Raw genomic sequence first — 26,569 nt, 5'->3', positions numbered from 1 at the left:
AGTATAAGAATTCTTTCGACTATCTAACTTTTTCTCTGTGTGTATGTGTGTATGTGTGTGTATTATTTTTTTCCTTTTATCTTTCTCTTTTCTTTTATTTTCTTTTTTTTTTTTCTTTTTACACTCTCCGCTTTTAACACTCCGCCTTTAACACTCTCCGCTTCTTCGCGAAGAAATGCCAAACGAGGAAATAGGATACCGTCTGGTAATTACCAATGAGGAGAGACCACGATTCATCATCTCTCGTTGCGAACGCAACGAGTATCCAGAAGAGAAGAAAATATAGGAAGCGAGAGAAAAAGAGAAAAATAAAACAGAGAGAGAGAGAGAGAGAGAGAGAGAGAGGTTCGAGCGCGAGAAAAATTTAGAGGGCAACAAGTGGGCGGTTGGTGAACCTGATCCTTCTCCGAGGGTTAGAGCGTGAGTCGAAGGGGAAATAGGGGGAAGAAGAGGAGATGAAGGAGGAAGAAGAAGAGGAGGAGGAGGAGAAGGAGGAGGAGGCGATGGAGGAGGAAGGACTCGAGGTCGCGACTCCTGCACTTGTGCATTACAATAGGGATCGTAAGTGAATAGGTCAAGACCTCGTGCATTGTACCGATTATGTATGTAGAAATGAGTACAAACGATTGAGGGGAGTATACGGGGAGGGTAAAAGGAGATACGACGAAGCTCTCGCTTTCGAGAAAATAAAAAAAAAAAAAATATATATATATATATATATATGTCTGTCGATTCGAAACCAGTTTCGCGACATTCCAGGTAAGACTCTCGCGAGCAAGCTTAGAAACGAATTTGACTTTTCTATTTTAGCCACCGATCTCTAATTTCTCTTTTGCGTGGGCGATTACAAAAGTTACATATTCTTAGAAGAATAATGAACCGAGAAATTAATTACTCTGTTGTTTAACAATCTCAATGACGACAAACTACTATTTTCTATATTACTATTACTACTATTACCATACTATTATTACTATTACTATTATTACCATACTACTATTACTACTACTACCATACTACTATTACTACCTCTACCATACTACTATTACTACTACCATACTACTACTACTATTACTACTGCTACCATACTACATTACTATTACTATTACTACTACTACTACTACTATTACTACTACTACTTGGAGAATACACTTCATAGAATATTAATATCGTTACGTTAGAACGCACTGCGTATGCATTATTCTATCATAGATTGTTACGAACGATATCGATATCACGGGAAGTTACACTATTGATAATATCTACGGTATGCTAGGAGAGGATTAAAAGATTCGAGAAAAATAAATCAATCATCGTGAAAACCGATCGGTTTTCACGATAATACGCTAGACTTTTTTTATTGCTTTTATTAGTGAGGACGGCGTCGACGATGACGCACGCGTTCGTCTCGTCGTCGTCGTCGTCATTGTCGTCGTCGTCGTCGTCGTCGTTTCTCTCTCTCTCTCTCTCTCTCTCTCTCTCTCTCTCTCTTTTTGTCTTTCTTTTTTATTATTCTTTTTTCCTTTCCTTGTCTCACTCGTATGAGACACTTTTCGCAGCTGTTCGTCCTTCGACGAAATCTTGGCGGATCGATCGACGACGCGATGCGTCGTCCGGCGACGATCGTAAAAATCATAAATCGTCTTCTCGGACTCTTTTGCGTCGCATTGATCGCGAAGGATTTCTCTGCTTGTATGGCGAACCAACAGATGGCGCAAAGGGTAGTGGAAGGGTGAGCGCTCTTAGCCAAGTATAAGAAGCTCCAAATTCCTTTCGAGAATCCTACACTATACTTTTATATTTATATACATATATATATGTGTGTGTGTGTGTGTGTGTGTGTGTATGTGTGTATACGAGAATGATCGACGCCCTTTCGCCTCGTACCATTTTTAGATCCGTGGAAAAGTTGAAAGGCATATTCGACAAATCGTGAGCGTAAAGCATGCATTATTAAATCACGGATTTATGATCAAGATCACTCGATATACCTTCCTACCAATGGATCCATTCACTCACCTCGATATCGCTAGGTTCGTATTTACGTAGAAACGGATCTGATCGGAGAAAACCAACCGTAGGTACACGACATACCGTAAGTACTTACTTACATAAATGTTAACCTTTCGTTCATCGTACGGGAGAAATACCTGTTAGTTGTAAAATTTATTATAAACGAGCCCGTAAGAAATTTGTCTCGCCGTTCCAATCGTGCTCCAAATGAAAATCTCCGATCTAAATATGTTGATTATTAATTGCCATTCTCCCTCACTTCCCTCCTCGATACCTCTCCCTTTCTCTCTCTCTCCTCTCTCTCTCTCTCTCTCTCTCTCTCTCTCTCTCTTAATCTCGATCTTATTCTCGAGATACAAGTTTAAAATAGCAACGATGGGAAATATTCGTTGTGGATTTTTTCTTTCTTGTTTTCCTTTCTTTCGTTTCCTTACGAAATTCTTACGAAATCGACGTAAATCCAAAAAGAACAAAACGTACGATATAATTACGAAGAGAAAGAAAAAAAGTAGAAAGAAAAGAAAGAAGTTCGATGCTGTTCGTCTTTAAGAGAAATCAAAGGTAAGAATAAAAAAAATCAAAAGAGAAAAAAGAAAAAAAACGAAAAAGAAAGAAAAAGAAATATCTGCCAATCTAGATCATAGAAAATTCCCCTACCAGGTGTATTTTACCATTCACCCATAAACCAACGCAACGTATTATTATAGCAGGCGCTTATACGACGTCCTTAACTGTTTGTTTGCGAGTCGCGATATCGTTGATCAAAATCGAATGTTATCTCTCAATCTATCTGTCGCAGCCGGTTCTTCGAGATCCCACACACAAGTCGATCGACAATCGAAAGAACTCGGTGCTGTAATGTGACCACCCTCTCACCGGCCGTCTCGATTCTCCAGTTTGGATTAGTCGTTTCCTCTCCCCTCCCACCATCACCCTCATCCCACTCTCACCTTCACCCTTACCCAGTCCCCTTCCTCCCCAACTCTCCCCGGTACTCGGTTGGTAGCAACTCGCACGCTCTACACTATTAACTCTAGTCGCTTGGAACCTTCCCTGGCACTCGTTCTCCGCGCTTCTAGTCGCACGCGTGCACGCACGACACACGCAGACACGATCGTCGTAGACGCCGACGCCGCCTGACCGGCCAAGCCAGCCGGCTATGCGAGATGGTCGTTTGCCATAAATCAGATTCCCGTGAGATAGCCAAGCGCGCGAGTTGCTTCTCTCTCTCTCTCTCTCTCTTTCTCTCTGCCTCCCTCTCTCTCTCTCTCTCTCTCTCTCTCTCTTTCTTTCTCTCTTTCTCGTTCTCGTTCGCGCGTTCTCGCTCTCTCAACTTTTATCGGCCGTACCGGCGCCGCGTGCTAATTAAACCGACGTGAAATAATCGCGGCCGTTTCACGATTGATCGTTGATCGAGGCCGTCCGAGTCGGCTGCTTTCCTCTTCCCTTCTCCTCTTCCTCCTTCTTCTACTTCTTCTTCTTCTTCTTCTTCTTCTTCTTCTTCTTCTTCTTCTTCTTCTTCTTCTTCTTCTTCTTCTTCTTCTTCTTCTTCTTCTTATACTCCTCCTTTTCTCTCTCTTACTCTACGAAAGATGGTGGATATACATACGAACGGTATCTTGAAGAATGCGGCCGACAATACGATTTTTTTCGTTCACCTCTAAGTTTCTCCAACGATCCTACGGCATTGATTTCTCTTTTTGATATGAAAATCAGCCACGGGGATGTATTATTTATCACGTTTAATACGACGTTTAGATCGTCGTTCTTTTTCTTTCTTTCTTTTTTTTCTTTCTTTCGTTTTCTTTTTTTCTATCTTAACGTAGAATTGTGCCGTGTGTAACGCGTCGCTAGAGTGTAAATTTCGTTACGATCGAAAGTAGGAAATATTAGAAAAAGAGAGAAAGAGAGAGAGAGAGAGAGAGGGAGTGAGAGACAGGGAAAATGGATCGCAACGATCGAGATTTATTCCCTTTTAAATCGTTTTTATTTAACGTATCGTAAGTGATAATACTTACCAGAGTCGTTAATCGTACTACGTCAACAGGATCTTTTATATACCAACATGATAGAAAAAAGAAGGATAAAAAGAGAAGAAGGGCTCGAGAAGAAGGGCTCTGAGATCGTCACGAGAAGAAAGATCGATCTTTTCGAAAGTGAGGTTGGATCATTACCATGAAAAGCTTCGACAAGGTTCAAATCGGTTGCATCGGAGGTCGATCGAGAAGCACCGTCCTTCGTTACTCTCTGACAAAGCTGGGGAAGAAAAGGGTCGACGAAGAAAAGGGAGGACGACGTTCCTGCGACGCTTTGCACGACGGTCAAGGGTTAGATCGAGGTATCGAGGGAGGACAGCGGTTTTGGTATTTCTCGAGGGAGGGTGAAAGCGAGGTATTATGAGTCCTTTAAAGCTAAAGGGAGGCTCGAAGAAGAAGGTGGTGATGGTGGTGGTAAAGGAGGAAGGAAAAAGGAGAGGAGGGACTGGGGTAAGACTAGCTCGACTTTGGATTTATGCGATACTCACTTTCAAGAAGGGAGGATCGCATCGTGCACTCCCTTTGGCACTCAAATGCTAGTACGTAGGTACGAGAGACCTATAGTCGTCCATATTCGTGTATATGTGTATGTACTAAGCACCTCTTTATCTTCTCTCTCTCTCTCTCTCTCTCTCTCTCTCTCTCTCTCTCTCTCTCTCTCTCTCTCTCTCTCTCTCTCTCTCTCTCTCTTTCTTTCTTTCGGTCTTTTTCACTCCGTAGGACGTTGGATGATAATTACAGAGGTCGTAGGATGGATGTGTGTCGGGCGGGACCGTGTTATCTGCCCTCCTGCCCGCCTACGAGGATCGGCACTCTCGACTTATTCTCTATTGTCCGGCACAGAGGTTATCGTTTGCCGAGTCCAAAAACACGAACTCGCGAACCCCATCCTTCCTTCTTCGGCTTTGAGAATGAGATGTAGCGGTTGGAAATCTTTCTCCTCTCGTGATCGTAAGAAGAAATAGATTTCGATTACTCCTCGATCTTATCGCGTTAATATGATTTCTTTCGTAAATTCAAAAGATAGTTTCCTTCTATCAACCACTATTAATAACAATTTGTTTATTGAACGATATAGAAATTAGAAAACCGCGTGAAAACAGCTTCGCGATTATGATGATTAATGTTACCGATTATATCAACAATCGTATAACGTACGACGGATTCAGATAGAAATCGATACAACATTTCTCAACTTTATCGTGCGATTATTATATCGAATTCGTTATGCGTACGACGGTAGGAGAAGTAGGAGGAAGAAGAGGAAATCAGCTTCCTACGCCATTCGATGCGTTTCATAGAAATTTATGTCGCGGGCAGACGCGAGATAGCGTTCATAAGTCGTAATCTTTACATTTAGCCGCATACTCTTAATGCACGCCATAAAGTAGATTTTATCACAATTATCGCCGTTGTTTATTACACGGTCCTGACTTCGTACCGAGGAATAACAAACTACTTTACCTTGTTCGGGGATCGTAAGAGTCGGAGGTACTACCTAACGACATGCATTGTAACAGCTGTTTCCTGTAAGTTCTATTACAATCACTTTCGTGCCTAGCCGATTTATCACAATGCTACTACGGCCGTATTATGTATGGTCCAACTGTTACAATAGCACACACCAGCGACAAGAAGCTACGAGTCACGGCAAGAATCGCTATCTCTACTGTTTAACAGGAGGAAGAGGAGGGGGAAGAAGGAAGGAAGGAAGGTTGGGTGGGAGGGAGGGAGGGAGGTAGTGGCTCCTCGAGTTCGATCGTTGCCCTTACTTATAGCTTCCTGTATCCTGTTACCCAGATATTAATCACCAAGGGCCAACTTGAATGCGTCTTTTAAATTCATTCAGATTAATCGTTATTTTAATCGACTCATTGGAATTATTTATTTTCTTTACGTTCGACGATTAAAAGAAACGTAACCTATTCTCATCTCATAATCAAATGAGAGACCGTCTTTGAGGCGATCGTCAGATATTATTATAAGGGCTTTCTCTTATGTTTTCGGCGCGAGCTCACATCGACATCGTTTGAGTAGCGTCAATTTTTATTCAGTCAGAAGAGAGTCTTCGTTTTTAAAGTGTATGCGAGCGAAAGTATCTTGCGTCGTAAACACTTCGTTTTAATCGATCGCTTTGAAAGCCATTGCCATCGTTTAGGATCCACGTTATCTTCTTCCTTTGGCGCAGTGCTTCTCAATCTTCCCTTCTCGGGAATTATAAAAGATTTCGAAGTACTTTGTAATAGGGCGTTTAATATATTCCTGATGGCTTTCTAAATAAATATTTTAAAGCCGCACGAGTGATCGTAATAACATTTATAATTTGCAGATACATGGATGTACAGTTTTTAATTAAATTTCATGTCTATGTATGTGTATATATATATATATATATATATAGACACACACACACATACATAATGAATCGTGTTTCTTGTAGAATATTCATTAAACGTAACACGTGGCAATCGCGTAACCGATGCAAAGATTTTACCGACGTTCTCAGATTAGTTTCTCCAAGGTGCACTACGATTGGAAAAAAACATTGGGAGACCCTGCCTCGAATGATAGTTAACGCACGACCTACGTGGCAAAAGGGCTGAACAGGTTTTAGAGGATACCGGTAGCAATAAACACTAATACCATAGTGGTATCTAACCCACGAAATATATCCTACATCGATATACGCTATCTCTCCCGTCTTGGCGGGTTGAATCTTCTCAATAAACACCGCGGGAACATTGCACGGATTTAAAATATGAAGTGTCTCGGTGATCCTTAACTCGCAATCAAAGACATCTTCGGTCTCGATTTGCTTCGCCTTTAGCAAAATCAGAAATAAGTTGCATTAATTTGATCTTTATATTTTGCGATTTAAACTAAGATATTCTTTGATTCTTCATAAGTTTCGACTTTTGAGAATAAACGTAATTCACAACATTAATCCGTACATTTGATTCTACATTTTCTAGAAATTAAACAATTATCAGAGGTCAAGCATTTAATTCTACGAATTGAGGATACCTAAATCGCAATTTCTATGGAATACGCCTGTGAATATCTTCATCGGTATAATTTTTTCTTTTCTTTTTTCTTTTTTTGTTTCATTTTTTTTTTCAAAAGATCCGTTCGATCCCTTAAACCTTATAGCTGTTTACGATTGGAGATGCTTAGGTAAGTAAGTAAATGAATAAGTAAACAAGTAGACGTCGGTCAATGACAGCAATGATGGCGGCAATCAAGAGGGAATGATAGCAGCGAGTATGCAGGGATTGAAATTGAAAAGGAGATGAAGAAGGCGAAGTTGTTCTTTCGGAAAGGTCGAAGCAGTACAAATCAACGTTCTGATAGATTTCCAATCTATTTTAGAATTCTTCAGAGCCGAGAAGATAGGTAGATCTTTAGGAAGTGACGCGAAACTAGACAAGTGGCAAGTAGACAGTTGAGAAGTAGAAGAAGATGCTGGAGAGAGGGCAATGGGATGGGTCGAAGTTAGGGAGAAAATGGTTGTGCAAGTGAGAGAGGAGTAATTAATGGAGAGATTAAAAAGCTGAATAAGGAGCCAAGTGTACTGAGATGTCGAGTACACGAAGCGCGAGATTCTCTCTCTTTCTCTCTCTCTCTCTCTCTCTTTCTCTCTCTCTCGTTCTCTTTCACCGTCTATCGTCGGTTGCTACATGCAAACGCGTACACACAAACGGCCTGTATGCCCGAGTGCGAGTTCGCAGGAGGAGAGCAAAGGCGAGGAAAGATGCTGCGCGGTAATTAATGGCGGAGCGAGTTCGTCACAAATCACGTGGCTCGTCCTATAACTCACCACGTCTGACGTGTATTTAAATAGGGTCCGATAGGCCGTGAGTGCCTTCGCGATGCCGCGAGCGTGCGTCCGTTTCTACGACGTCAAAAGCGATACGAATGACAAACATTAGCTTCCGACCTTTCCCTAAGACTTTTCCACTTCTCGATCGGTAAAATCCTCCTCGCTAGTGGGATCTCCACCTAGCAAAAGGGGATCCCCTTCCTCTTCGATCGCCGGAACGGGTTCTCCAATAAAATCTTTTACCGCGGCGATGTTCCTCGTCTTCTATTTCTTCTTCTTCTTCTTCTTCTTCCTCTTTCGTATATATCGCGATATTCTCTGAATTCGACTGATCGATAATTGGATATTATGTACCATCGATTATTCCGTAGATAACTCGAAGAACGAGAGTATTCGATAATTAGAGAGGCGAAATGTTTATTTCTGAAATGTGAGGCGATAAAATACGTTCTCGCGGGGGCATTGGGAGAGAAAAAAATAAAGAAAAAAAAAAAAAAAAAGAAAGAAAGAAATAAAGAAAGAAAGAAAGAAAGAAAAAAAAGAAAAACAGGTAAGAAAACGAATGACGGAGGCGAGATCGACGAGGATGCCGAGATCGAGGGACCGGTGATTATGCAGCTCGTTTATTCGATAAAGGCTCGAATACCATCGCCGGGAGAGCGAAGAAGATGCGCGCGGAGATCTATGACCCGGCAATATTCTATGAGCGATATTTACGAGCTTTAAGATAACTAGAAAATGTTTTGCCCGATGAAGAATCTACTTCGACTTCCCGAACGAACATCGACTTCTCGTACTTAGCGATACATTTTCCTTTTGACTGGAAACACTGACTCGATATCCCTTTTCGAATGATTAATGTATTCCTTTATTCGATTCAATCGTCCTGAAGGATACGAGGGACAGTTTTCCGAGTAACAGCAATCGGTTAATTATAAACGCGAAGACGTATTACGACTATCGATCACCCATTGGCTGGTAGCACATCGATGATGGATTTAAATGTCTGGGAAGTAACCGCGACACAAAATCCAGAAGCACGATCATGGAGAGTTTCGTGGAGAAGGAAGAGAAGGAGGAGAGGAGGTTGAGGTGGTAGAGGAAGAGGTGAAGTAGGTGGAGGAGGCTGTTATCCTCATCCTCCGTTATCGAAAAGCTAGTATTTATAGCTCCATTAAGGCTGGGACTAAATCATCGGCAGAGCCGCAACTTTGTTGTATCCAGGCCCCGACGCCACTGCCCGTGCGATACCTTCCCGGTCGCGGACCTCTTCTCTCTTGTCTAATATTTCGTTCCTCTACACTGTGGTCTAGTACAAGACCCTTTATATACATATTTTCGTGATATCGATATCGCGCCAGGAGGAAAACGAAAATTTTACCGGCCGTCTTGCGACAATGGCGCGATTCCTTTCAACGTTGGTCGGAGAAACCGAGTCGGTCGAAATCAATAGGAAACTCGAGAATCGAGATGATCGTTCGTTATCGATACATATTAACGAGAGCATATATCAATTTCTACGTTCGACAAAAGAAAGTGCTTACGTTCGTCGTAGTAAAATACACCAGGAATATATCTATCTATCTATCTACCTATATCTATACATCCTAGAATCGTTCGAATCGCAATGGAGAAGGAGAATCGTCTATAGGGTTAGCCTAGTAAATACTGAGTCGTTCGTTATACCTATCGGATCGTTGCTTTGACCTTCCTTCGGGAACAAGAAGCGGGCAAATTAGCGAGAAACGATCGACACGATTTCTTAGTGGACACCTTTCTTGCTTCGACACACAAAGAGATACACACACGCATAAGTACATGTATACGTACACATAGAGATGGTCAAGCAAGCGCGCGCACACGCACGTGTACGTACTAACATTCGTGAAAACGGCGTTAGAATGGAACGCAAAGCCATTGAGAACGATCCGTGCTAAATTTATCAAGGCAAGGACAGGTTCCTAGGAGGGCAATTTTCGTCCATTAGGCTAGTCGAGAGTCGAGAGTAGATCCGTCCTGATGACGCGCCGGTGGCAGGATATCGCGGTCCATCAGGTTGTTTAGTGTCGACGAGGGCGTCGAGCAGGGCGGCCCCGTCAACGGCATACATTACGACCCACATTTACCTCGAGTTACACCGACCGAACTCCTCGGAATATGCAGGCGCGCGCAAGCGCAAACACACTCAAACGCGTATATTCAACGACACACGAACTCGACGCGGCCGAGCCAGAGGAACTTCTTTTTGGTGACTGTATGGCGCGGCAGAGGATCGGTGCAACGCGTCAGCATTCATTAGCTTGGACCTTATCTTCGTGCCTCTCTTTCTGTTTCTCTCTCTCTCTCTCTCTCTCTCTCTCTATATATATATATATATATATATATATATATATATATATATATATATATCTTTATCTTTCCTTCTCTTTCTCTCATCGAATGGACAGGAACGAGAAAAGAAAAAGAAAAGTAGAAAGAACGTCTCTCCTTTTCCTTTTTTTCTTTTTATCGCTTCAGCCTTTATCCTCTATTTCCCTCTCTCTCTCTCTCTCTCTCTCTCTCTCTCTCTCTCTCTTTGTATTTATTTATCTATCTCTCTCTCTTTTACTCTTGTATTCCTATCGAATCGACGATGGATATGATTTGTAATTGTTTTCGTTTGTTCGAAAACAATACACTCGGTGTATAATGAATTCTTATGAATTTCTAACGGGGATCGGTCATTAGAAACTTTCCTGATTTCTATTTACCATTTCTATAAAGTTTCTTCTCTATCGTGTTATTGTAACATTTCTAAAATGTTTTCGTGTTTCAATGTTGGTACGGCCAAGGATTTGAAGATATACGAAAATAATTCGATAATTATTTCGTACATACGTATGTATTATACATACGTACATCCATATTGTATAGAAGATGTATATGAAAGAAGTTGTCATAGTTACGCAAAATGGATCGTACGGAAATATATGTATGTGTCTGCGTATATATACGTAAACAAATATGATCGGGTCAAAGGATCATTAACATCGTAATTCTCATTTATCCAATTCAGGACGATATCCTAGCTGATGCGTGTACAGCTGCGTGCTGCTCCGCCCTCGATCGAAGAACGGGGCTCTCGTAACATAAAATGCTGATTTTATTTAAACCATTTCTCCCGCTCTTCCCTCAACCCTCACCGTTACTGTCTTTCTCTCTCTCTCTCTCTCTCTTCCACCCTCCCCGCCTCCTCCTCTCTCTCCCTCTCTCTCTCTCTTTCTGGTCCAGTCTGCACCACCGCCGTCGTATTTATCGCGGGGCATTCCGGGCGGACGTAAGTATGTCGGTCCTCGGGTACGCCCGTTAATAATGTCCTTAATCCTCGTGCTCGAGCTCTCTGCGGCGATCCTCGAGCCCCGACGAGCTTTTTTGCATACACTGCGAGGCGAAAACGCGTACACATACATATATATACACACTCACATACACACACATATATATATATATATATATAAAGAGAGAGAGAGAGAGAGAGAGAGAGAAAGAGAGAAAGAGACAAACACATACATGAAACACATAGACAGAGAGAGAGATAGAGACACAGAGAGAGAGAGAGAGAGAGAGAGAGAGAGAGAGAGAGAAAGAGACGAGAGATGAGAGTATCGGTTGTTAGTATTTGTATGCTCGCGCGCTTTCGCGATCTTTCGCACAAACTGTGATCGCGAAGCAAATCGTCGCTTTTGCTACGTTTTTTCGGGCATCCGCGATATCTACTTTACGGCTGTTCGATGCGCTTCTATGTGTTTGTGTTTGTATTTGTAAGAGGGGAGAAAGGGGATGCCCAAAGACGATCTAGTGGTTACTCTCGTCGTTCCATTGTATACGACGATATTCCGGTCTTGATATAGGAACGAGAGAGAGAAAGAGAGAGAGAGAGAAAGAGAGAGAGAGAGAGAGAATGGAAGCTCGTGAAAACGTCGATATTCTATCGAGCAATACGTGTATACATACGTATGTAAGTACATTCTATAATATTTACTTACCTTGTTATCCCTCTGTTAACGTTACTACAGATCGAGCTTTAACTTCTCTTTTGACATTTTTTTAAACATTCCGATCCTATTTTCATGGTATATATGTACATAGACATATCAGATACTTATATGTATATACGATATGCAATATATTGTGATATCGGTTTAGGCATATGAGACAAGAATTTATGTATTCTGATATTCCATAGAAATTAATTGGAAACGTAGCTCTCTTTCTCTCTCTCTCTCTCTCTCTCTTTCTCTCTCTCTCTCTCTCATACGATCGTAGTTTTCCCGAAAAGACGGGAACTTTGAGAGGAACGAACTAGACGTCGGTTTCTGCCTTCAACCGTCGCTCGTACGGTCGAGAAACGTGGAACAAGAGAAGGAGCATCGTTGCCGTCGTCGGGGTGGTGGTAGAAAGGGGAAGAGAACTGGTAAACGAACAAGAGAGATAGATAGAAAGAGAGGATAAAGGAAAGAGAGAGAGAGAGAGAGAGAGGTTTCAGGCCACACCAAGACAACCGGGGCTAAACAGCCATCTAAATGCATCCGAGGTGGCGCTCACTGCCATTACGGCTGATGGACGCTTATTGACGCACGCCCTGCCAGCTAAGGTTGGGCCTCTGGCAAGTCCTCCTGTATCCCTCCGTATCCCCTCCTCACCTGTTTCTCCGTTACCGTTTCCTTTCTTTTTACCCTCCTCTCCTTTTACACCCACGCCCCTCATACCATCGAGAGAAACTCACCACCCTTCGCGAGAGGGCGCGAATTCTGGCAACGAATTCTAGAACGTCTTTACGTCTCTTTCTAGTTAGTTAATTTGGAAAAGAATTCGCATATCTTTTTTCTGTTGCTTTTCTTTTTTTTTTCTTTTATCTTTCTTCATTTCTTTTTTTTTTCTTTTTTTCGATTTCTATTCAGCGAGAACGATATTGTATATACAATAGTATGTACCTATAACTGAAGAATATGAATCGTCGATTTATCGTCGGTCATTAAAAACGTAAATCCGTGGACGTACGTACACGTATATATACCGGACGTTACGGGATTCCCTTCGGAAACATGTAACACGAGCTTTCCCTTTCCTTCTCCCCCTTTTATTTCTTACAATGTAGCGTAATAAATTCAAAGGCAATCGGACTCTCAGAATTTATCGAACGATTTCAGATAAGATAAACGTTCTTCCCGAGCTCGTCCAGACGTCCAACTTCGAAACGTCCGACGTTAATCCTGTTGGATCCTTCGTCGTGTGCGAACGATATTCGATAAGGGAGAAGAAGTCGAAGAGGGGTAGCATCGTAAGTAGTAAAGAGAAAGACAAAGAGAAGAGACAAAGAGAGGGAGAGAAAGAGAGAGAGAGAGAGAGAGAGAGAGAGAGAGAGAGAGGGAAAGAGAAAGAGAGAAAAGATCGGTAGGCATCAGCTTCCGTGGAGAACTGCCACCCCGAATCCTCGTCGTTCCATCGGCACGGCAGGATTATCATGTTATTTATGCGGCAATAATAACGAGTTAGTGTATGCGCGGGATGTGCTTTATATCCTCGCGAGCCATTAGGGTTAATACAGCATCAGAGATCTTCTTTCTCTCTTCCTCTTTCTTCTTATTCTCCCTTTCTTGTACGAGGGAGCGAACTAACCCAGCACACCCCGCGAAACGAAACTTCGCACTCCACGACGCTACGTTGTCGTCGTTGTCGTACTTCTCGTCGTCCTCGCAAACGAAGGACGGCCGGTTAAAGTCCATTCTGGAGAAGAGAGAAAAAGAGAAAAAGAAAAAGTATCTGTGTGTATGTCTGTTTATGAAAGAAAAAGAGAGAGAGAGAAACTCGGTTCTTACTTACGACAACGTCGTATCTCACGTCGCACCTGCTAAATGCCGCCGGTACGTCATACGGGACGAGGCAAAGGGGATAATCTTGGCGAAATGCATACTGCCAACGTTTCTCTCTCTCTTTCTTCTTCTTCTTCGTATGATAAAAATCGAAATTACCATGACGGCTTGGTTTATCGTCCTGACGATAAACTACGAGGATCGGTAGTCTCTCCTCTCTTTCGTTTTTTCTAAATTTTATCATCCTGTCCTCTCTCTCTCTATCTCTCTCTCTCTCTCTCTCTCTCTCTCTCACTCACTTCCATATTCATACTCACATATGCACGCATACATATGCACGCACATGAACTCCCACACGCGGACAGATTCCTTCATTACTAACGATCGATGAACTTAAGATTTTTCGTCATATTTTTAAGTATTATTTTATCAGAAAAAGCACGTAATGCTCTAGCTTCTCTGGAACTATTTTATGAGACGAAGATGTTCGGTTGAAGATGAAAATAACGAATTCATCGTGCGAATTTGCGAATCTTCTCTTACAACTCAGAGGAAGAAGAAGAAGAAGAAGAAGAAGAAGAAGAAGAAGAAGAAGAAGAAGAAGAAGAAGAAGAAGTAGTCAGTAGATTTCTCGCGAGAGCATGAGAGGAAAATAGAGAGAGAGAGAGAGAGAGAGAGAGAGAGAGAGAGAGAGCGGTAGCGTTCGCCAATCGGACCGAGCAAGGAAAGCGATTCGTCGAGAGAAGATCATTGCGAGCGAGCAAGCGGAGTTACTTGCCGAGCCACGTGGGAATCCGAAAGAGGCCGTGCTGTTAGAACGACCAGAAGAAAAGAAGGGAAAGAGAGAGAGAGAGAGAGAGAGAGAGAGAGAGAGAGAGAGAGAGAGAGAGGATGATCAGGGACGACACGAAGGAATTGCGCCGGTTGATTGGCCGGCATCGATCCGATGCGATGTGTACGGAGAACGATAGATCAAGAGAGAGAGAAAGAGAAACGGACAGAAAGAAAGAAAGAAAGAGAGAGAGAGAGAGAGAGAGAGAGGACGGCCATGCTGGCCTCGCGTCTTTTCTTTCTTATTATTCCCTTTCTCCTTCTTCTTTGTCTTGCGACGATCTATGCGAAGAAAGAGTAAGTAAGTAAGTAAATAAGTAAGTACTTACTTATCTACGTTGAATGGGGGAGGGGGAGAGTTGGTGGGGATTAAAGAGAAAGAACAAGAGAGAGGAAGAAGTAGAAGAAGACGAAGAAGACGAAAACGAAGAAGAATAGAATGCCGTCGGTCGTATCGACACGGAAGCGACAAAGAAAGGTTGGAAAAGCGGTGAGAGAGGAAAAGAGGTGAGAGGAGAGACAGATAGAGAGAAAAAAAGAAAAAAAGGAGAGAGAGAGAGAGAGAGAGAGAGAGAGAAAGCCTCTTGTCTCTTTCGTTCTCGCGCGATTCGTGCAGAGAGCGCGCGCGCTGTTGTTCGATTCGGGGCCGCGCGGCCGCGGAGAATACGAACGGCCGAATTATGAAAATGACCCCGTGTGACGCGGCAGCCACCCTCGCCCGAAGAGATAGCTTCAAGCAATAAACATACCGCTCCGCAGCCTCCCAAACCCGCCTGCTTACTCCCCATCCCTTTCTCCCTCCTTCGCTTCCTCTCACAGTTCTCTATTTCTATCTCGCTCGTTCTCTCTCTCTCTCTCTCCCTTTCTTTCTCTCTCTTTCTCTCTTCTTCTATCGTCGCGTCTTCTCTACTCTTCGAATCATGGACGTGTCGTACTCTCGCTAAGGGTCGGAGGAACTCTGGAAAAGCGAAGGGTCGGAGCCGCTCGCGCGCACGTCTTTCTAAAGGGGGTGGGATGGATCGTTCGCTCACGCACATAAACACCTACACGTAACGCTGTCGAGTTCTTAGCGCGAAACCTACCCGGACTTTATAAGGACATTTCTCGGTGGAATGCCGAGTGGATCTTTGTCTATTTTTTTCTTTCTTTTTCCCTCTCTCTCTCTCTCTCTCTCTCTCTCTCTCTCTCTCTCTCTCTCTCCCTCCCTCCCTCTTTCTCTCCCTCGTTGTTTGGAGAAAAAAAAAAATAAATGAAAGATAATATACTCGGTCGATCAAATAAATCGATCAATAAAACGTCTCATCAAGACGTGTTTATGTAATACATGAAATACGTAAAAGTACACACACTTGAAAACGTAACTAAACGCAAACTAATGCCTTCTTAGAAATCACTAGAATGTATAGTTACTTTCATAGATACATGTATATATATATATATATATATATATACATGTATCGTATATAATGTGTATATGTTGATATAAATCTTTAAGAAGCCGGTAGTCTCGTCTTTGACGTTTCCACGATAGTAGCGAGCACGAGAGGTATCGAAGTAACTGAAAGGATTCAACGTTAATCGTAAAATGCGGGCAGAAGCGGGTTCCCTAGCAAAGAACGCACGACCCATTGCCCTAAAAGCTATTCGGCGCGGCATTTATCCTGGAATCTGCCTCGTAAATTTCCATTTCGACCTCGACTTCTTGGCGAATCGCCGTCGGGACGGCGAACCTACGACGATTGCTTCTCTTACGTCCTTTCGAGATATCGCTACTGAGAGAAAAACAAATCCGGAAACTGAAAGGATCGATCGCCTGGTACGTTCTAGACGTGTTTCTACATTTGAAACATATTCCTTCCTAAGAAGAAATCATTCTTGTTGGATGGCAAGAAACGGATTTCTTAAAAGTTAGTCGTTCATATTTTCTTTCCCTCTGTCATTTTCTTTCTTTGTCTCTTTTGTTTTTGTTTATTATTAGTACTCAAAGTGATCACGATTATGCGATGAATAAAAGCTATATAAATAGATTAACGAGATATTCTAAGAGGGGATAGGGAATGGAGGGGATGGGGAAAGTCGTCGTAGTATGGGCATCGAGCATGTATATTGGGATAGATCGACGTGCACCTGACACGACTCGTGACGCATTTCCTGCGGATCGTTGCGGAGGATCGACCAGTGGTTGGAAAGCTCACTCGCTCGCTCGCTCGTTCGTTCGTTCGCTCGCTCGCTCGGTCACCGAGGGCCATCCGTCAACCCTTTGCCTCGTCGTCCGGCGTCCATCGCTCTGCTAACCTGTCAACCGTCGATCACCCTTCGCTCTATCTCTATCTCGTTCTCTCTTTCCGCTCAACGCACCTATCTACAACGGTCAACCGAATGGATAATGAGCCTGGAACCGTCCCTTTATGCAGATAGGCCCGTGTCTGTGGCCGCTTCTCCTCTAGGTGCTGCGCTTGGCAAATAAACCGGTAAGCGATCCGCCCTTCACTTCGTGTCACTTCGAATCACGGAAAGGTCCGATGGATTTTCCACGTTAAAAGCACCTCTCGTTAGTGAATACGTACTATCAACACAACACACATTTATATATATATATATATATATTACATAGACATATGTACATGTCCATGTGTACGCACCACCTGAACGAGCATGTGCTTTAGCAAATCTATGGGCCAAACGACGACGTTCCAAATGGGACGTAGCAAAATAAAGGTATTTTATCGGTGGCTTAGGAAATAGGCTTCGACCTGTCGTGGCCGTTAATTGTTCCACAATTAGGGATGCTAGCGCAAGCTTGGCAAACGTTCAGAATGGGAGAACAGCATGAAGATTTATGAAGATGCCTGAGACTTTAGAATCACGTTATACGTACGGACTTTCTATACTTGTTTGTAATATGTAAGTTTCAATGTCTTCTTGGAATCATTTGGCCCAATATTTTGACACGAGACATATATCTTCGTCAATTTCTAAAATGCGTTGGAAATTGACAGGTGTAAAATCTAACTTAATATTTGCAAATTAAAATATTCATTCCCTTCCCTCCTCACTCTCTCTCTCCCTCTCTCTCTCTCTCTCTCTCTCTCTCTCTCTCTCTCTTTCCCCCTTCCTCTCTACTCGCAAATAATATACGGAGATAAGTAATGAAATATTAATAAATGGATTTCTAACTACTTGTTTATACAATGAAAGTTATCCTTTCGTTATTCATTGAGTATTAATCTAGACATATAAAAGAAACGAACATATATACACATATATAAATGGCCGAGGCAGTATTTCATCCATGTTTCGTCGAAATCGACGCCAGCACGAGTATCGGAAAAGAAATTTACACGGGCGGTCTACTTCGTAGCCGAGTCAGATATTTGTTGACTTATGGGACCACGCGCGTCGTCATAAAAGAGCGATCGAATCCGGGCGGCGAACGTTTTTCGCTCTCTCGCGCTTCTCTCTACCGGCTTCGTCTCTTTTCTACCTCTCATCTCTTTTTCTACTTTTTTCTCTCTTTCTTTCTCTCTCTCTCTCTCTCTTTTCTCTCTATTTCTCTTTCTCTCTCTCTCTCTCTCCCTCTCTCTCTTTTCTCTCTATTTCTCTCTCTCTCTCTCTCTCTCTCTCTCTCTTTCCAACGTCGTAAATCTATCTCGTTCAGTGCTTGATGGACAGGTTTCATACGCTAATTGCCGATTTTTGCTTTTTCCTTTTTCTTTTTATTCGTTTTTTTTTTCCTCCCCCTTTTTTCCTCTCTCTTTTTTTTTCTTTTTCCTTCTTTTTTTTCTTTTTTCTTTTTTTTTTTTTTTTTTTTTTTTTTTTTTTTTTTGTTAGAGGGTGAAAAACCAGCTCTGGCCAGCGGTTCAACAGGTGTCGTGGTGCCGCTGGGTCACGGCAAACTTTTATTTGAGCGCGAGAGCGAGGAAGGCAGGGAAAGGGAGAGCGAGCAAAAAGGGGGAAAGTGAGCGAAAGAGGAAGAGGTGGAGAAACAGAGAAAGAGAGAGAGTGAGAGAGAGAGAGAGAGAGAGAGAGAGAGAGAGAGAAAGAGAAAAAGGGTGGGAGGGAGGGAGAGGGAGAATGGGTACACGCGGAGTTCAGCGGCCGAGTGGGAGTCTATTAGTTCACCCCGGAAAAACGCGCCCCTCTTGTCACCTCCACTCACCCTCGTTCACTCTCTTTGTCTCTCTTTCCGCGTAGAGCAAACCCTGTTGTTTGGTATCGGCCGACTTTTTTTCCCCCGTTTCTCTCCTACGTTTTTCTTTTTTCTTTTTTTTTTTTTTGCTTTTTTTGTTTTTTTCTCCCCATTCGAACACGTCGACCGCCGTAATCGCTCTGTCGAAGCAATCCCTCAGCCTGGTCTCACGGCGGACAGTACGATGGACCTACGAATCGTTATCGTCAGAGAGTCGACCGTAATTTTTCCAATTACTTCGATCGTCGATCTACGCTCCTACAGGACCTCCTGCATTCGTAGTTTAACGTGTAAGGCATACAATTTTCATCGGCGCATGTTCACTCGGCATGGAAAATATTCGTACGAGGGGGAGGAAAAAAAGAAAGAAAAAAAGGAAGAGAGAGAGAGAGAGAGAGAGAGGGAAAAAAAGAAGAAAGAAAAATAAATAAAAAGAGGAACGAACGAGCGACAACGCAGGAAGGAATAAAGAGCGACGAAACGAATCGAAGGGTCTTTTATTTATCGAGCGAAACGGAACGAACATACGTGACGTTTATTCGTGTCGTGGATGTCAGTCGAGCGAACGGATAATTACAACGTAATTGGCATGTCGATTAACGAATTTGGAAACGATGCGTTGACCTTGATAAGTTTCAATCGTTCGACGTTTTAGGTTCGCGTCGATTCGTGCTAATCAAAATCATTATTCGCACGTCAATATTCTCGGATGTTGGTGCATCCGATGGATACGATAATTAATAATTACATATTATCTCTTGCAAATGGAACAGGCCCGATCGCAAGTGAATCGCGAATCATTATTATGAGAGAATAAAATATATATAACACATATATATATATATATATATATATATATATATATATATATATATATATTTATTTTCTAATCGTTTCGAGAGAATGCAAAATTATAACGCGGAAATGAATATTATCAGATTAAATTGGTCGTTTTACGAATGAATCGTATAATATAAGTACAGTTATTTGTTGGTAACATTAGCATCGTTGCTTTATTAAATAGCCGTCGAAGTTAATTTTTCATAGCACCGTTGGTGCCTAAGGAAAGGGAGAAGGACCATTCTTGATCGAATCGAGCGAACGGCTCATTGTCATCGCAGGTATTCAAGATCATCGGCTTGCGATCGTTCGTCGTTGATATTTCAGGTCATCGCGGCGACATCAAGAGCGATCTGGCCGTTCGGCACGACGATATCGTTCTCCCGATTCTTTTTCTCTCTATCGTATCCTTCCTTAGCGACGCAAATAAGACGAGTCATCGCCGTCATCGAGCGAATAAAGGAACTAAGTGAAGTAGATGCGTTCCGAAGATAGAAAGAAACCCGCTGCTCATTGAGTGACGGTAATCAATACGTTTCATTTTGGAGAACAATCGAAAAAGACTGCCGAGATAAATCCATCTCCTTTCGGGCATGAATTCTCTGACAAATGAGTTTTCTTTTCTAAAAGGACGACAATCAACTTCGAGATTCAAGGATATCAAAGGTGACGTCTATGTTCGATCTATAAAAAATGATCCGTCTAAACTATGAAGATAGATATATATTCACACATACACACAGAAATACATATGTACACATATCTGTATTGTATATATATATATAATTCTTTCAGGTTCTTTCGTAATATATCCAAGATGAAACTGAACTTGATGATGACAGTATTGATCGATCTTTACTACTAAATAAAAAAAAAAGAGTATATATTAATACGATAAAAAATGTGAATCCGAGTTAACTTATTTAGAATTCCTTCAATACGGATATATACACATATATATATATATATATATATACACACGTACACACATATATATATACACGCGTAATCGAAGAAAGATAGATAGCTGTCTTATTTACGTGGAACGAAGTTACGACCGCGGAAAGACGGACAAGTCGTGCGACCGTCATCGGGAATTCATCTATTGGATCAACGATCTTGGTCACGCACCAACAGTTTTCGCCTCGTAACGATGACGTGACTTATTCTGACCGGGACTTATTGTTGTGCACCCGTCCATCTAAGAGAAGATACTGCCGCTACAATATGGCGCATAATACTTTTGTATAGTACCGACCAAAGAAGAGCCAAGAGGAACGAACGGTGCTGCCCGTAACAGGACGATGGAAACGAGCCGCGCCGGAGATAATAGCAAAGAGATAAGGCGACTGCCTCGTTACATTCGGCTTGCCAGTTATGTGACTCTTCTCTTTTCTCTTTTTCCATCTCTTTTTTTTTTCTTTTCTTTTTCTCTTTTCTTCGTTCTCACCTTCTCCATTATATTTCGTCTCCCTCTTTCTCTCCCTCTTTCTCTCCCTCTCTCTCTCTCTCTCTCTCTCTCTCTCACTCTTTCTTTCTCACACAATCTCAAATAATTTTGTCTTCTTTACTTTATTCCGTAAAATTTTCATTCACGCGTCTCTTACGATTCTTAATTTATATAACCATTTTAAGATCGTACACAAATCGACCTTCGACATTCTTAGATAATAGACTTTGAGCAACGAATCGATCTAATAGAAACGTGAGAGTTAGTACGATGTCGATACACGTTCCGATCTATCTATTATGATCATTGAAATACCAATCGACGTTGGTTGGTACTGTGCGAAAGGTTATGCATAACGCGAAACAATTCGAACGAGGAAGCAGCCAATTTCTCTTATAATCTATCCGCATTGCAGTGCGTCAGCGAAACAACATATTTTATTGGGCATCCGTATAGCGATTATAAAGCCAAACGATGCGCGTCACTCGATAATACGTTTCGACCGACAATTATTACGGATTCCCTATGACGAGAAACTACCTATGTAAAATTCTCTGAAAAATGAAAAATCGAAATATCGTTCGGTGGGAAAGAGGAGGGTAGAAAAAAAATAACGCGAAAGAATGATAACAATATTACGCGGCTATCGTACTGTACACGTAATCCACCGTAAGGCGAAAACTCGCTTTTCCTATGCTTTTTTCCCCCATCCCTGTCTACCTCTCTTTTCCTCCCTGTCTCCCTTCCATGAAAAAAAAAGAAAAAACAAGAAATCTTCCAATTTACGAGATCCCAGTACACATTTCCATCGGCATCGACATCGGCACTCAGCCGTATCTGGTTACGCGTTTCCATTCGTTTATTTATTGCACGGAAATTTCGCTGATTAGTATCGTGCGGACTGCACTAATGCGTTGTCTCGTAATTCATCGATTTTAAACGAAGCTAACCACGTCGGTCCATTGAATCCACGAGCGAACCTGACGCACGCGATGACGAGAATTTCGAGAGAGTAACGGCAGAAAATTACGACAATGCTTTTTGGATGGTATCTATCCTTTCGCTCATACATACATACGTACACCTGCGACTACGTAAATGGTAAATGGTACGAATGGATACGGAGGGATAGGGAGGGAAAGATTTTTTCTACTTTTTTCTTTTTTTTTTTTTTTTTCTCTCTTTTGTATACTTTTTCGTTGCTGCTTTTCACCGTGCAGTCGAATTTCTTTTTTCATTAGTCGCGCGTTATTCCCCCTCCCCCTGCCTTCTCCTCCTTCCCGCCAACAAACTTCGTGCTTATCGTACGTTGAAGTGTTATTTTGTGACGGTAATGTTTGTCTTTAGTGAAGATCGGAATGGTGACGAATTTGACAAAAGTCCGTATAAAAAAAAGAAAAAGAAAATACGTATATATCAAATTATTTACAAACGGTTATATTGTTTATTTATATACGAATACAACAGACTTTATTTACATAGGGACACAATGACACTTCATTGTTTCGATGAGTATAGACTACGGATGAACAACGTATGACGTTTGAAAAAGAGAAGAATATTCGACTGTACATAGAAAAAAAAATTTCTGACGATGAGGAATTTATCAATGGCCACAGGTGTATATATTCCGTGTGTCATTAATATTACGATAACTTTTCAATCGATGTGATATTATGAATAGGAGAAAAAAAAAAGGAGAAAAGAAGAAAATTAAAAAGAAAAGAAGAAAATAATAAAAAAGAAACACACAGAAAAAAAAAGGTAGAAACGAAGAAAAAAAAGAAGAGTAAAGAAAAGTATAGGAAAGAAAATCCGTAATCTTTCTTTTTCTCTAAAAGAGGACAGAAATTTATTCAAATACAAAGGCGAAGTTACTCTCGTACTCTAGCTCCTTTACATTACCTCTTTTCGCGCTAACCCCAGAGTCACATTCTCCTAACCCTCTATATCTCGACTAAAATAAAATAAGTGGCTCTCTTTCTCCTTCCAAAGATCACCGTTCCGTTCGTCGTCGTCGTCGTCGTCGTCGTCGTCGTCGTCGTCGTCGTCGTCGTTGTAGTCGTAGTCGTCGTCGTCGTAGTAGTCGTCGTAGTAGTCGTCGTAGTAGTCGTCGTAGTAGTAGTCGTAGTCTCGCGCGCCATCTCTATCCTTTCTTTTATCGTCCATTCGGCGGCGCGTTCATTATCTCGAGGACTTTCTTACGAGGACGGCGCCAGGAGAGAACGGGGGTGGAGCGTCGCCGGGCACGGTTCTTTAAGGGATGGAATTATCCTTCGACGTCGTTGTCTTCGTCACGATCGCGCGCAAAATTCTCCGGAGCTCCGTCGGAGATAGCGTCGGTGGACGGATCCCCACGGGATGGAAATGGACAAAGTTTCCCTCGCAGTAGCGCTCGCTATAGCTGTGACTCGAGTCAGAGGGGGGAAAGAGAAGGAGAAAGAGAGTGAGAGAGAGAGAGAGAGGGAGAGAGAGAGAGAGAGAGAGAGAGAGAGAGAGAGGCGTGACTGGAGACTCGACTCCACTCGACTTGGATCGACTCCACTCTCCACCCTTCTTCTGCTTCTTCTTCGTCCGCCCTTTGCAGAGAGACAGAGAGAGAGACAGACAGAGAAAGAGAGAGAGAGAGAGAGAGAGAGAGAGAGAAGATAGAGTCGACCTGCCGTTGCAGTTCGGCTCGCATAAACTCACGGCGATACACTTGGCGCTCGTCCTGAAACGCGAGAGTCGCCTTGTTGGGCGCCACGAGATAAAGTTAACTCTCTTCACCGCGCTCTTCCACCTACGCGTGTATGCATATCTTCTCTCCCTCTTTCTCTTTCTCTCTCATTTAAGCTGCTTCTTCTACGTTCCTTTACTTGTACATACACAAAGATAGTTGCATACATATAGAAGGATATTCGACACAAGGCAGGGATGCGCGTTAGGCACGGATAGTCGTTGGAACGTCTCGCTATACAGAATACCTATAGAAGGAGGATGAAATGGGGAAGAAGAGAAACAGAGAGAGAGAGAGATAGGTAGATAGATAGATAGATAGAGAGAGAGAGAGAGAGAGAGAGAGAGAGCGAGCTATTCTAAAACGTCGTTGGGTGGCTGCGTGCCGGCAGCCTCCGGTCGAAGCAAAGAGGGTGGCTATACGAGCGGGTGGATAGGTGGATGTGGGTGATGGGAACTGCAGGTTGGCCCACCACCGAGCCGAGAGATTGGATCCCGGAAATGAGACAAACCGATGGAAGCCCGAGCAGCCAGCCGATGTAGGGATGGAAATACGCCGCGCTCTCCTCGATAGTTGCCGTTATCCTACGATGTGTCTTCCCTACCTTCTCTCTTTATCTCTCTCTCTTTCTCTCTCTCTCTCTCTCTCTCTCTCTCTCTATATATATATATATATATATATATGTATATATATCCCCTCTTCTACATCCTTGCCGTATCCACGTATCCTTCGCAATCGAAATTATGAGATCGATCTGGAATCAAGCTGACGTCGTATACATCCGGAAAGGATGGCGAACGTGTTCGAACCTGGTTCGTCCTCTTTGGCTCCAAGAGATGATCCTCTAAAAATGCGGTTTACCAGAGTCTCTCGCTTGGTCCGATCGATGCTTCTAATTCGAGAGTTCGATCGAGGTATCAAATCGATAGGGTATGACGAACGCGATATACTCGAGCCAAGTCGTAGGAAAACCTTGGTAAGCGCGTATTCCCCGAGAGAGCACAAACCAACCGGTAGATACCAAAGGGAATATTCACTCTCTTTCTCTTTCTCTCTCTCTCTCTCTCTCTCTCTCTTTCTCTTTTTCTCTCTCTCTCACACATACACACACACACACCGATAGTTTACCGATTTTGGAACGGTTCCAATTCGAAAAATCATCTCACCGAGGTTTGGACGACGATTTCATGGAAAGAGAGTTCGCGTCTTAACGACGGTTCAATTTCTCGCGTCCGGGCCTACCTAAAGCTCGCGTTCACGTAATTGGAAAGGATTCTTTGCCATTTTCTTTCTCTCTCTCTCTCTCTCGCTCTCTCTCTCTCTCTCTCTCTTGCTCTCGCGTTTATTTTTTATCGGGTCTAGACAAACGAGTGCGAATGTAAGCGTTATTTCAAACGTTTAAGAGATGAGTATATTCGTTGGGCTAAGACCGTTGGGTTTGACCTTTAACTCATTTTTCGTCGGGAAACGTAGAAACATTTAACGAGACAAGAACGCGTCGACGTATCCAACACGGAAAGTTTCGTCTCCGTCGCGTCGAGAAAAGCATCGAGGGAAATAGAAAAAGAAAGAAAGAGACAGTCAGACAGATAGACAGACAGAAAGAGATAGAGAAAGAGAGAGAGAGAGAGAGAGAGAGAGAGAGAGAGAGAGAGAGAGATAAAATGGAAAAACCGCGAAAGCGGAGTTAATGGACGGTCACCAACGGCCGACGACCAGTGTCTGCTGACTTCTTCTCGTATTATCAAGTTATATGAATAAAAATTGCCGGTGGGTTGAGAAAAGAGAGAAAGAGAGAGAGAGAGAGAGAGAGAGAGAGAAAGAGAGAGTAATCGGCGTGTATACGTTCGCGAGGAAGCTAAGGGAGGGCTGTGGACAAGGACGATATGGTAGTAGATGCGGTGGTAGGTACGGTCGGACGCGGAAAATATGATGGATTCGGACTCGTCGTCTTTCCGTCCCGTGGCGACCATCCGTCAACCCTTTGAAAGTCGACGGTACTCCCGGCGGTGGCAAGGGAGAGAATGAGCGAGTGTGTGCGCGTACGAGTAAGCGTGGGTGTGGATGGGTATGTCGCGTCGACAGACCGTTTCCGCGTCGCTCGGTGTGCGTTCTCTCGCTTATTCGGCCGCAGTGTGTGGCCCGAGCGCGTTATGCGCGCTGACTAGTAGGTGCGCACGACAACGGCGCTCTCTCGCGCGCGCTTGATAAATGGTCCGATCGAGTCGTCGATGGATGCAGCTTTGCCGCTAGCTCGCTCGCTCACTCGTTGGTACTACCGGCCCACCATTCGAATAGAACCGCGCTTCCGGCTGTTACGCCGTTCCATGCGCTTTCTTCGGACTTAATCGACCACTCTACGAGCCTTTTCGAAACGACGATCGGAAACGTATACACATATATACATACACGCACACACGCACACACACACACACACACACACACACGCAAACGTGCTCACACAAATCTTTCATTCTTGGCGGTGGACAAATTTTTCTGATCGACTTCAATTCGCGACCGGTCGACCGACTCTTTTTGTCATTTGTTATCATGACAATCCTGCCCGATGTCTAGCAGGCATTAACTAGCTGACGAGTAATTCTTGAAGAAAGAGAGATTCGTCTAGTCGGGAAAGTAATGAAAAGGGTGTTGATACGGAGGAGTGACAAATAACCCTGTCCGAGCGTCACCAAATTTCCAACCACCCATGATACCTTTGACATGGGCATCAGCAAGAAAGAACTCTCCATAAGCGAACATCGATCGCAGCTCTTTCTCTTTCACTCCCACATTCTCTCTCTCTCTCTCTCTCTCTCTCT

Source organism: Vespa velutina, chromosome 22, assembly GCF_912470025.1.
Source record: "Vespa velutina chromosome 22, iVesVel2.1, whole genome shotgun sequence".
NCBI lineage: Eukaryota > Metazoa > Arthropoda > Insecta > Hymenoptera > Vespidae > Vespa > Vespa velutina.
The sequence above is the reverse complement of the archived record's forward strand: the minus strand, read 5'-3'. Positions refer to the sequence as shown.